The sequence below is a fragment of the Chiloscyllium punctatum genome, chromosome 19 (genome assembly GCF_047496795.1).
Source record: "Chiloscyllium punctatum isolate Juve2018m chromosome 19, sChiPun1.3, whole genome shotgun sequence".
In the NCBI taxonomy this organism is placed as follows: Eukaryota; Metazoa; Chordata; class Chondrichthyes; order Orectolobiformes; family Hemiscylliidae; genus Chiloscyllium; species Chiloscyllium punctatum.
The window spans coordinates 29836618-29849878 of record NC_092757.1 but is presented as its reverse complement, the minus strand read 5'-3'; positions in this window follow the sequence as shown (position 1 = coordinate 29849878).

Sequence of the window (13261 nt, the reverse complement as noted above, 5' to 3'; positions counted from 1 at the left end):
TTCTGTACCCCCTCCAAAGCATCTATATCCTTCTAGTAGTGTGGTGATCAGAACCGGACACAATATTCCAAGTGCAGCCAAACTGAAGTTCTATAAATCCGTAGCATAACTTTCCTGACATAGAAATCACAGAATGCCTACAATGTGGAAACAGGCCATTTGGCCCAACAAGTCCACACCGATCCTGTGAAGAGTATCCCACGCTGACCCACTCCCCTCCCCTATTACTCTATATTTCCCCTGACTAATGCACCTAACCTACATATCCCTGAACACCATGGGCAATTTAGCTTGGCCATGTCACCTAACCTGCACATCTTTGTACTATCCATATACTCAATGCCCCTTCCAATGAAGGTAAACTTGTCATAGGCTTTTTTTACCCCCTTATCTACCTGCACTGCTACTTCAGTGATCTGTGGACCTGCACACCCAGATCCCTCTGCATGTTAATGCTCCGAAGGGTTCTGCCATTCACTGTATAATTTCCAACTGTACTTGTCTTTCCAAATGCATCACCTCACGTTTGTCTGGATTAAGCTCCATCTGCCATTTTTCTACCCATGCCTCCAACTGATCTATATACTGTTGTATCCTCTGACAATCCTCCTCAATATCTACAACTCCACCAATCTTTGTATCATCCCAATCTTTTTATCGTCTGCAAATTTAGACCAGCCACATTTTCCTCCAAATTATTGATAAAGACCATGAACAGTAGAGGTCCCAGCTCTGATCCCTGTGGAACACCATTAGTTACAGCCCTCCATTCTGAAAAGCATCCTCCACCACTCCCCTCTGTCTCCTATGATTGAGTCGTTCTAAATAGGAAAATCCATCTTGCCAGCTCACCCCAATACCATGTGACTTCACCTTTTGTACCAGTCTGCCATGAGGGGCCTTGTCAAAGGTTTTACTGAAGTCCATGTAGACAACATCAACTGGTTTTCCCTCATCAATCATCTTCATCATCTCCTTAAAAAACATGGTCAAGTTAGGAAGGCACGACCTCTCCCACACAAAACCATGCTGTCTGTCACTAATAAATCCACTTTCTTCGAAATGCATATAGATCTTGTCCGTCTGAATCTTTTCCAATCATTTCCCTAACACTGACATAAGGCTCACAGGTCTGTAATTCCCAGGATTATCCCTGCTACCCTTCTTAAACAATGGGACAACATCAGCTATTCTCCAGTTCTCTGGGACCTCACCTGTGACCAGAGAGAATACAGAGATGTCTGTCAATGCTGCAGCAATTTGTTCTCTTGTCTCCCTCAATATTCTGGGACCGATCCCATCAGGACCCAGGGACTTATTTACCTTAATACTTTTTAAAACACACAGAATGTTTCCGTGTCCATGTTTAACCTGATGTCATGAGGCTTCATGGGGTCTGGCATTAATGCTGAGCCCTTCCAGAGCACAGCCCTCTTGACTGTATCCCACGGAGCTGTTCCCTCTGCTGGCTCTGTCCTGCCAGTGGGACAGGACCTGCCCTGAGATGGTCATTGTGTTGTCTGGGACATTGTCTGTAAAGTGGGATTCTGTGAGTGTGACCATGTTCAATTGTTGCTGGATTAGTCTGTGAGGAATATACTGCAGGGCAGTTTTAAGTGTTATACAAGAAAGAGTTAACACCTCTTGATTTCTTTCAATTTTAAAATCATGCGGAACTAAATTTAGTTCTCGTTTGCCTCAATAATCAGAGTACACACCCGATTATTTCTCAATTCAGTCATGAAAGTAACCAACTGAGTCATCTCCCAACACACTGCCCGACCAAATACATTGAAAACAGCTTCGGAAAGGCCTGAATTCAAATATAGTGCTGCTGCACCTCACTGTCCCTCCAATAAAGAGTGAGTCAATGATGGGATCTGAAATCTGTCCAGAGAGCTTCCAAACTGGATCCAGGCAATTATTCAAATACCCCCTCACTACAGACAATTCAGAACTATCTCAGAGAGGGTGCAGAATATTCCCAAAGGGGAGAGGGACCAGCAGGATGTTGCTGTACACATTGGAACCCATGATCCAGGATGGGAAAAGGACGAGGTTCTGAGGGGAGAAAATAGGAATTTAGGCAGGAACTGAAAAAGTCGATCCCGGAGGGTAGTTGTAGGAGGGGGGTGAGGGTGTGAGTCCTTTTAGGGTAGAGAGTACGGGAAAGAATATCAGGGTTATATGATTTAACCAAATCAGAAATTATATAGGTACTTAATAAAAGCAGAGGGTTTAGTAAACGGATTCCCGCGGCTGGGTTTTGAGATTTCACTCCCTATTGCTGGTTTATTCCCTCATTCATTCCATTTCACGGAAGCGCGATTTGACAGTAACTTTCTTAAAGGGGACAGGGACCCCATTCAATCTGTATCTAACAGGTCCGTGCTGATGGAGACAACTTGTTTGATGTCCTGCAAGCTGTTCAAGTCCCGGTAGATGGTTCTGAGGGGGATTAGTATTCTCATCTTTTCATAATTTCGGGTGAGATAGTGCGCTGGGGAGTGGGGAGACCACAGTTTGATGAAATGCGGAAGGAGTAAATACCGAGCGATTGTGAGTGGGTTGGCAAATAAAGGGCCTTAATATAAAAATAAAGAAACATATCGTACAATATCTCACAAACCCATAGAATCAGATGTTTGAAGGTGATTGACTCTCTGCATCAGTAAAGACACGCCAGCTAGCCCAGGGAGACATTGGGAATGATTAACTGATATGGGTGAGCAGGGCAGAACCTCAGCAGATCACAGGGTATTCAGGGACAAAGGTTACAAGATAAACAAGTGACCACATCAGCGAACAGGCCCCGTGTGTTTGAATCTGACTGGGAGATATGTAACTCACAATGACCTGATGTACTCAAAATGCCGAGTTAATTGGATTGTAAATTTGATGTAATGAATTTACAGACCTGATGGAATTTACTTCCTCCCCAACTGATTTTCAGACCTGATGGAATTAACTTCCTCCCCAACTGATTTACAGACCTGATGGAATTAACTTCCTCCCCAACTGATTTACAGCCCTGATGGAGTTAAATTCCTGGCCAACTGATTTACAGACCTGATGGAATTAACTTCCTCCCCAACTGATTTACAGACCTGATGGAATTAACTTCCTCCCCAACTGATTTACAGACCTGATGGAGTTAACTTCCTGGCCAACTGATTTACAGACCTGATGGAATTACCTTCCTCCCCAACTGATTTGCAGACCTGATGGAATTAACTTCCTCCCCAAGTGATTTACAGACCTGATGGAATTAACTTCCTGGCCAACTGATTTACAGACCTGATGGAATTAACTTCCTCCCCAACTGATTTACAGCCCTGATGGAGTTAAATTCCTGGCCAACTGATTTACAGACCTGATGGAATTAACTTCCTCCCCAACTGATTTACAGACCTGATGGAATTAACTTCCTCCCCAACTGATTTACAGACCTGATGGAGTTAACTTCCTGGCCAACTGATTTACAGACCTGTTGGAATTACCTTCCTCCCCAACTGATTTACAGACCTGATGGAATTAACTTCCTCCCCAAATGATTTACAGACCTGTTGGAATTAACTTCCTGGCCAACTGATTTACAGACCTGATGGAATTACCTTCCTCCCCAAATGATTTACAGACCTGATGGAATTAACTTCCTCCCCAACTGATTTAAAGACCTGATGTAATCATCGCCCAGTTGATTGACTTGTGGACTTGATATGACCAACTGCACACGAACAGTTAATTTGTAGCCTGACATAACTTTGATGTCAGAAAGTGTAAGATTGGTATTGTGCGGGTGTTTGACAGAGAGAGCTCGATTGTCCTGTGTGACGGTCTTGAGTTCCTCTCCTGGCTGTAATCGATTCCCGCTGGAATAAACTGCTGTTCCTACTGAATTGCCTCGGCCTTCAGAGTCTTCTTGCCTCAGAAACAGCCGTTACTCCTACAGCAGTAATATCTGGATTACTCCCAGTGCCGTGTCCCAGTGGGAGTAGGAATAGGGGGCTAGAGGAATGTCTTCTGGGATAGAAGAGACCTGTATCAGAAGGAAAGTTTGCACCTGAATTGCAAGGGGATTGATGTACTGGTGGGGAGAGTTTCTAGAGCTGCTTGGGTTGGGAGTGATAGGGATGGAATTGACACCAAGGGAGATAGTGGGGAAAGGGATCAGTCTGAGACTGGTATAGTTGGGAAAAGGGACAAGTCAATTACACTTGGGCAGGCAGGAAAAAAAACAGACAGCGATATAAGAGTGATAAATTAAAATATTTATTTCAATGCAAGTGGTCTAACAGGTAAGGCAGATGAACTTAGGGCATGGTTGGGAACATGGGGCTGGGATATCATAGCAATTACAGAACCAGGCTCAGGGATGGACAGGACTTGCAGCTGGCGGGGGTGGCGGGGGTGGCGGGGGTCGGGGGGGGGGTGGGAGGGGGCGGTTGGGTGGGTGGGGGGAGGGGGTAGCAAGAGTGGAGAGAGAAATAAGAAAAGGAAAGTCACCTTATTTGAATTGTACTATGGATTCCAAACAGTCAGGGGAAATTGAAAAGCAAATTTGTAAGGTGATCTCAATTATCTGTAAGAATAATAGGCTGGTAATGTTAGGGAATTTTAACTTTCCAAAGCATAGACGGAGACTGCCATAGTCTTAATGACTTGGTTGGAGAGGAATTTGTTAAGTGTGCACAAGAAAATGTTCTGATTCAGTATGTGGATGTACTTTCTAAAGGAACAAAACTTGATCTACACTTTGGAGATAAGGCAGGGCAGGTGACTGAGGTGTCAGTGGGGGAGCACTTTGGGGCCAGGAACCATAATTCTATTTGTTTTAAAATAATGATTGGATAGGTAGAACGGATCTAAAAGCTAAAGTTCTAAATTTATAGGAAGGTCAATTTGCATGATATTAGGCAAGAACTTTCAAAAGTTGACTGGGGACAAATGTTCACAGGTAAAGGGACAGCTGGGAAATGGGAAGCTTTAAAAAATGAGACAACGAGAGTCCAGGGACGGTATGTTCCCATATGGGTGAAAGGCAAGGCTGGTAGCTTTAAGGAATGCTGAATGATGAGAGAAAATGAGGTTTTGCTCAAGAATAAGCAAGAAGCATATGTCAGATGTAGACAGCAGGGGTCGAGAGAATCCCAAGAAGAGTATAAAGGCAGTAGAAGTGTACATAAGAGGGAAATCAGAAGGACCAAAAATGGGACATGAGATAGTGTTGGCAAGCAGGGTTAAGGAGAATCCAGAGGGATTACATTAAGGAGAAAAAGGTAATTCAGGAGAGAATAGGGCCCTTTAAGGATCAGCAAGACTAGCTGTGGTACTACAGGAGATATGGGTGATGCTAAACAAATGTTTTACGTAGGTGTTTATTGTGAAGATGATGATGGAATCGAGAGAACTTGGGGAAATAAATAGTGACATTTTGATAAATGTCCACATTACAGAGGAGGTGGTGCAGGACATCATAAAATATATAAAGGTTGGTAAATCCACAGGAACTGTTCAGGTGTACCTTGAACTCTGCAGGAATCTAGAGAAGTGATTGCTCTGCCCCTTGCTGAAATATTTGTATCATCTGTAGTCACAGGTGAGGTTCCAGAAGACTGGAGGTTGGCTAATGTGGTGCCATTATTTAAGAAACGTGGTAAGGAGAGACAAGGGAACTATAGACCGGTGAGTCTGACATTGGTGGTGGGTAACATGTTGAGAGGGGATCCTGAGGGACTGGATTTACATATATTTGGAAAGCCAAGCGCAGATTAGGGATAGTCAACATGGGGTATTGTGTGTCGGAAATCAAAGGTCTCTTTGTTTAGCAACACTCCCCAGTACTTTACCATTAACTGCATATGTCCCACCCTGACTTGCCTTTCCAACTAACTTAATTGAGTTTTTGTAAGAGATAACAAAGAGGATTGATGAAGACAGAATGGTGAACATGATCTATAAGTACTTCGGTAAGGTGTTCAACAAAGTTCTGCATGGTTGATTGGTGAGCAAGATTAGGTCACATGGAATACAAGGGGAACTAGCCAATTGGATACAGGAGGTTGGAGACAGAGGTTGGTGATAGAAGGTTGCTTCTTAGACTGGAGACCTATGACCACCAGTGTGATATAGTGATTGATGCTGGGTCCACCACTTTTTGTCATTTATAAACATGATTTGGATGTGAACATGGGAGGGATAATTAGTAAATTTGCGATGACACCAAAATTGGAGGTGTAGTGGACAGTGGAGAAGATTACCTCAGAGTACAACAGGACCTTGATCAGATGGGTTACTGGGCTGGGGAGTGGCAGATAAAGTTTAATTTAGATAAATGTGTGGTGTTGCATTTTGGAAAGGCAAGTCAGGGTGGGACATATGCAGTTAATGGTAAAGTATTGGGGAGTGTTACTAAACAAAGAGACCTTGGAGTGCTAGTTCATAGATGTTTGAAAATGGAGTCACAGGTAGACAGGGGAGTGAAGAAGGTATTTAGATATAGACTTAAGCTTTATTGTCACATGTGCTCAAGTGCAGGAGTACAGTGAAATGTGTGACAATGTCATCAAGCACGGTGCCATCTCAGGTACGAAGGTACCTAAGTACAAGACGTAGGTGCACGGAGAAACACAAAAACTGAGAAGGAAAGCATTCCTGTGTTTCTTTTATTGGTCAGTGCATTGAGTATAGGAGTTGGGGTGTCATGTTGTGGCTGTGAAGGACATTGGTCAGCCCACTATTGGAATGCTGCTTTCGAATCTGGTCTTCCTCCTATAGGAAGGATGTTGTGAAACGTAAAATGGTTCAGAAAACATTTACAAGGATGTTGACAGGGTTGGCGGGTTTGAGCTATAGGGAGAGGCCGAATAGGCTGAGGCTATTTTCCCTGGAACGTCAGAGGCTGAGGGGTGATCTTGTAGGGATTTATAAAATCAGGAGTGGCCAGGATAGAGTAAATAGACAATGTCTATTTCCCAGGTGATAGGAGTCCAAGACTAGAGGTCATAGGTTCCAGGTTAGAGGGGAAAGATTTCAAAGGGACCTAAGGTGCAGTTTTTATCTTGCAGAGAGTGATGTGTGTATGGAATGAGCTGCCAGAGGAAGTGGTGAAAACGGGCACAATTACAACATTTAATAGGCACCTGGATGGGTATATTAATAGGAAGGGTTTAGAGGGATTTGGGCCAAGTGCTGGTGAATGGGACGAGATTAATTTCGGATATTTGTTCAGCTTGAATGGGTTGAACTGAAGGGTCTTTTTCCATGCTGTACATCTCTATGATTCGATAACAACTGGGAAGTGCATGGGGCAGACTGACTAAGTACTGGCACAGGGCTGACCTAAACATTTTTCAATATTTAGCCAAATGACCTGCCAATAACCATGCCTCATGGTTTTCTCGATACTGATGGCTTAGAGTCATAGACGTGTACAACACAGAAACAGACCCTTCCATTAAAGCCATCCGTCCTGAATAGATCTGGTACCATTTGTCAGCATTTGGCCCTTATCACTCAAAACCCCTCTTATTCAAATATCCATCCAGATGCTTTCCAAGTGCTATAATTGGGGAAGTGTTCCCTGGAGGATGAATGCCTTATATTCTGCCTTGGGAGCCTGCAGCCACTTGGGTTAAATGTGGATTTCAACAGTTTCCTCATTTACCTTCCCCCTGACATTATCCCAGTCCCAAGCCTCCAACTCAGCACCGCCCTCCTGACTTGTCCATCACCTTTCCCATCTGTCTGCTCCACCCCACAGCCCCCTGACCTATCACCTTCTCCCTCACCTTCATCTGCCTATCGCTTTCCCAGCTACCTTCACCCCAGCACCACCCCCCAGCCCCCTCCCATCTATCTTTCCTGGCCTCAAGCCTCATTCCTGATGAAGCCCTGATGAAGGGCTTATGCCCGAAATGTTGATTCTCCTGCTCCTCAGATGCTGTCCAACCTGCTGTGCTTTTCCAGCACCCCACTCTCGACACTGATCTCCAGTCCTCACTTTCTCCATGCTGTTAGGTAGTTTCATGCTATTATGTACCACTGGAGAGTCATGGCTGGTCGAGTCCCATAGAGACCAATGTAACCTATTGGGTCATTGTTTCTGGAAGGTTTATTCTTCAGGGTTAGTGGTTTGACCAAACCCTCCCACATACCATTTTCTGCTGTCTCCATGGTGTAGGTTAGAGGTGGATGGAAGGCAGACTGTTTGTTGACTTCACATCACACATTCTGGAATAAAATGATGCTGTGATTTTGTAAAATGTCAGACTGTGAGGGAGTTGGGGAACAGATTGCTGGGCCTTTCGCTGAGATATTCGTATAATTGGCAGCCAAGGCTGAGGTGCCAGAAGACTGGACAGTGGCTACCATCGTGCTATTATTTAAGAAAGGTAGTAGGGAAAAACTGGGGAACTATAGATCTGTGAGTCTGCTGTCAGTGGTGGGTAAGTTTTGAGATAAAAAAGTTAAAAAGGTTGATGAAGAGGGACAGGTTGTTTATACATGGAGCTTATGGAGAGGCCTGCATATGGAGGGCTCTGGAGAGTTTATTTTCGATGCGGACAGTGAAAACTGAATGGTGGATTATTTGAGAAGGAATTGCTTTTTTCATTTGTTCAGTTAAGTGCTTGATTTCTCTTTAATGTTTTTACTTTTTTATGCATGCTTCATTTTAAATCTCTGGGTAAGGAAAGGTATTTAATTTTATATATAAGATGCGACTGAGAGCTTCTTCTTTTTAGGATTAATGTTACTGACAGCCTGCAAGAGACATTAAGGTGTGATGACATTGAGGTGTGATAATCACAGCACGATCATTCAGATCGATAACTGCCCGTCAGGAAGGGTATGAAGGTGGTTTCGAAATCTCCTATGGATATTCCTCTCTCAAACAGATATTCCGTTTTGGGTATCATTGAATGGGAAAAATAGGAGTGGTTGTCAGATCTTGGGCACTAAAAATGAATTTTATGTTAAATAGGTTTGTCAAGATTTAAAAGATTAATATTTTTTGGGAACTCACATGCGAGGGGCACAGACAGGAGATTCTGTGTTAGTGAGTGTGAATCGAGGAGAGTACGTTGCTTTTCTGGTGCCAGGGTGAAGGACATCTCAAAATGTTTGAAGCAGATTGTCAAAGGGGAGAGTGAGAAGCTGAAAGTTGTTGGACACATTGATAGGAATGACATTGTTCAAGAAAGGGTTGAAGCATTACAGAGTGAGTGTAAGAGGTTAGGTAGAAGGTTAATAAACAGAATATGAAAAGTAGTAATCTCTAGTTTACTTCTGGTGCCAAATTCTAATGAGGGAAAGAATAAGAGGATAGGGCAGATAAATCAATGATTGAAGAGGTGCTGCAATGTACGGGGATTTAGTTTCTTGGATCGTTAGGATCTCTTCTCAGACAGAAGGGATTTAAAAAGGATGGGGTTCGCCTGAACGAGAAGGGGAGCAATATCCTGGTGGGGAGATTTGCCAGTTCTATATTAGGAGCTTGTGAACATTTAGAGAGGTGGGTGGGGGCTTCCTAAGTAACATTGAAAATGGAAAGAAAGACGACAATGGTTCTCAATCAGAAAACAGCAAGATATTTAGAAAAGACAGACAAGAACAAGTCAGAACAGAGAAACCCTGAACACTTAAACTGCATTTATTTCAATGCAAGAGGCCTTATTGATAAGGCTGATGGACTCAAGGCATGTAAGGGAACTTGGGACTGGGATGTCATCGCTATTACAGAACTTGGCTGAGGAATGGAGAAGAGTCGACAAGTGTGGTGCTGGAAAAGTCCTGCCGGTCAGGCAGCATCCAAGGAGCAGGAGAGTAGCTCTTCACCAGAAATGAGGGGATGGCCCAAGGGAGAGATAAATGGGAGGGATCTCGGACTGGGGGGAAGGGAGCTGGGAATGTGATAGGTCGATGGAGGAGAGGGGTAATGGTGATAGGTCAGAAAGGAGGGTGGACCGGGATAGGTGGGAAGGAAGATGGACAGGTAGGACAGTTCAAGAGGGGTGTGACAAGTTGGAATGTCAGATCTGGGATAAGGATGGTGTTGCAGAAATGAAGAAACCGAGGAAATCTACATTGATCCCGTGTGGTTGGAGAGGCCCAAGGTAGAAGATAAGGCTTTCTACCTCAAGATGGTTAGAGTTCCACCCGACATCTGGAGGAAGAATACATTATCTTCTGCCTTGGGACCATCCAACCACATGGAATCAATGTAGATTCCACCAGCTTCTTCATTTCACCTCCCCCCTCCTTATCATAGAGCCAAATGTCCAATCAGGCACCACCCTCTTGAACTGTCCAAAAGGTCCATCTTCCTTCCCACCTATCTGCTCCACCCTACTCCATCTACCTATCACATTCCCAGACCCCTCCCATTTAAGTCTCAGCCCCCCTTGGGCCATCCTCCCATTCCTGGTGAAGAGCTTATATTCGAAATGTTGGCTCTGCCTAACTGGCTGTGCTTTTCCAGCACCACACGTTTTGACTCTGATCTCCAGCATCTGCAGTCCTCACTTTCTCTTGAGGAATGGAAAAGACTGGCAGTTCAATGTTCTGTTTTAGGGTTTTCTCAGAAGGATATAAAGAGAGGCAAGAGAGGAGGAGTGTTGCATTTTTGATTAAGGAAAATATTATGACTGTAATTTGAGAAAATATTTCTGAGGGACCAGTTCATGAAAATATATGAGTTGAAGTTAGAAATAAGAAAGGGATGATCACCTTGATGGGATTGTACTATCGGCTCCCCAACAGTCAGAGGGCAATTGTGAAGCAAATATGTAGAGAGATCTTAAATATATATAAGAATGATAACTATGAAATAATAAGGGATTAAAATTTTCTAAACATTGATTCAGATTGCCAGAGTGTTAAAAAGTTTTGATGGTGAAGGATTTGTTAAATTGCAAGAAAATTTCCTTTGTCAAGATGTAAATGTTCCTACTAGAGAAGGATCAAAACCGATCTTCTCTTGGGAAATAAGACAGACCAAGTGACTGAGTGTTAGTCAGGGAACACTTTGGGAGCAGTGATCATAAAACTATCAGTTTTAAAATAGTTATGGAAAGGCACAGGTCTTCCATGAAAGGTAAAGTTCTTAATTAGAGGAAGGCAAATTTTACAAGTATGAAACAAGAACTTTCAAAAGTTAATTGGAGTAGACTGGTCACAGGTAAAAGGAACGAGGAGGAAGTGAGGAAGCAAATGCTGGAGATCAGAGTCACGAGTGTGGTGTTGGAAAAGCACAGCAGGGTTTCCTATTCGTGGGATGCTGCCTGACTTGCTGCGCTTTTCCAGCACCACACTCTCAACTCTGTTCGCAGGTAAAAGGATGATTGACAAGTGGGAGGCCTTCAAAAGTGTGATAACAAGAGTCCAGAAATATTCTGTTCCTGTTAGAGTGAAAGGCAAGGCTGGTAAGATTAGGGAACAATGGATGAATAAAGATGTTGAGGTTCAAATCAAGAATAAAAAAATCCATCAGAGAGCCAATTGGGATGAACTGAATGTCTTGAAGAGTATAAAGAGTGAAGGGACATCCTTGAGAAGGAAATGAGGAAGGCAATGAGGGGAGCCTTGACAGAGAAGGTAAAGATACTCCAAAGAGATTCTATAAATACATTAAGAATGAGGGAGCAACTGGAGAGAGATAGGACCCCTTAAAGATCAACGAGGTTGTCTTTGTGTTGAACCTCAAGAAATGGGAGGGATATAAATGAATAATTCTGTTTTACTGTTGGGAAGGAATTGGATGCGAGAGAAAGCAGGGAAATAAATACTGATATTTTGGGAAAAGTTTACAGTACAGAAGAGGAGGTGCTGGAGATCTTAAAAAACACAACAGTAGGTAAACCTCCAGGACCTGATCAAGTGTGTCCCAGGACACTGTGGGAAGTTAGGGAGAAAATTACAGGGCCCCTAGCAGAAATATTTGTATCATCAATAAACACAGGTGAAGAATTGGAGGACTGGGGTGTGGCTAATATGCCATTGTTTAAGAAGGGATGTGAGGAGAAGCCTGGGAACAATCAACCCGTGAGTCTCACTTCAGTGGTGGGCACATTTTTGGAGATGATTCTGAAAGATAGGATTTACACAGGGTGGAGAGGAAAGGATTGATTAGAGATGGTCAGTATGGTTTTGTGTGAGGAAAATCATGTCTGACGCACTTAGTTAGGTTTGTTTTTTGGAAGTAACAAAAACCAATGAGGACAGAGTGGAAGATGGTGCTTGCTTGGCCTTTAGTAAAGCCTTTGACAAGATTCTGCATGGGAGACAGGTTAGTAAAGTTCGATCACATGGGATTCAGGGTGGGCTTGCCAATTGGATGTAATTGGCTTGGTGGTAGAAGACAGCAGGTGATGGTGGATCATTGTTTTTCAGACTGGAGGCCTGTGACCAGCGGTGTCCCACAGGGAGCGGGACTGGCTCCACTTCTGTTAGTCATTGAAATGAATGATTTAGATGAGAATATGCGAGCATGGTTAATAAGTTTGTGGACAACACCAAAATTGGTGAAACAGACAGTGAAGAATGTTACCCGAGGTTACAAAGAGATCTTGATCAATTGGGCTAAAGGGCTGAGGGATGGCAGATGGAATTTAATTTGGATACAGGTGAGGTATTGCATTGTGGTAATACAACCAAGGACAGGACTTATTGGTAGGTCCTGAGTAGTGTTGCAGAGCAGAAAGACCTTGGGGTTCAGGGACATATTTCTTTGAAGTTTGCATCACAGGTAGACAGGGTAATTAAGGAGGTATTTAGCACACTTGCCTTCATTGCACAGACCTTTGAGTACAGGAGTAATGTCAGAACTGACACTATATTGAAGTTCTACAGAGCATTGGTGAGGCCTCTTCTGGTTTAATGTATGCAATTCTCATCACCTTGTGATAGGAAGGATATTATTAAACTGGAGAGGGTTCAGTAAAGATTTACCAAGATGTTGTCAGGAATGGAGGGTTTCAGATATAAACATGGACTGGAAAGGTGAGGACTTTTTTCACTGTTGTGTTGGAGGTTGAGGAGTGACATTACTGATGTTTAAAAAACCTTGAGGTGCATAGATAAGGAGAATGACAAGGGTCTTTTCCCTCGGGTGGGGAGTTCAAACCAAAGGGGGATATTTCTAAGGTGAGAGGACAAAGATTGAAAAATGACATGAGGGGCAAAGTTTTTAGTAGTTTCCGTTTAGAATGAACTACCAGAGGAAGTGATGGATGCAGGTACAGTTACAACGTTTAAAATACAT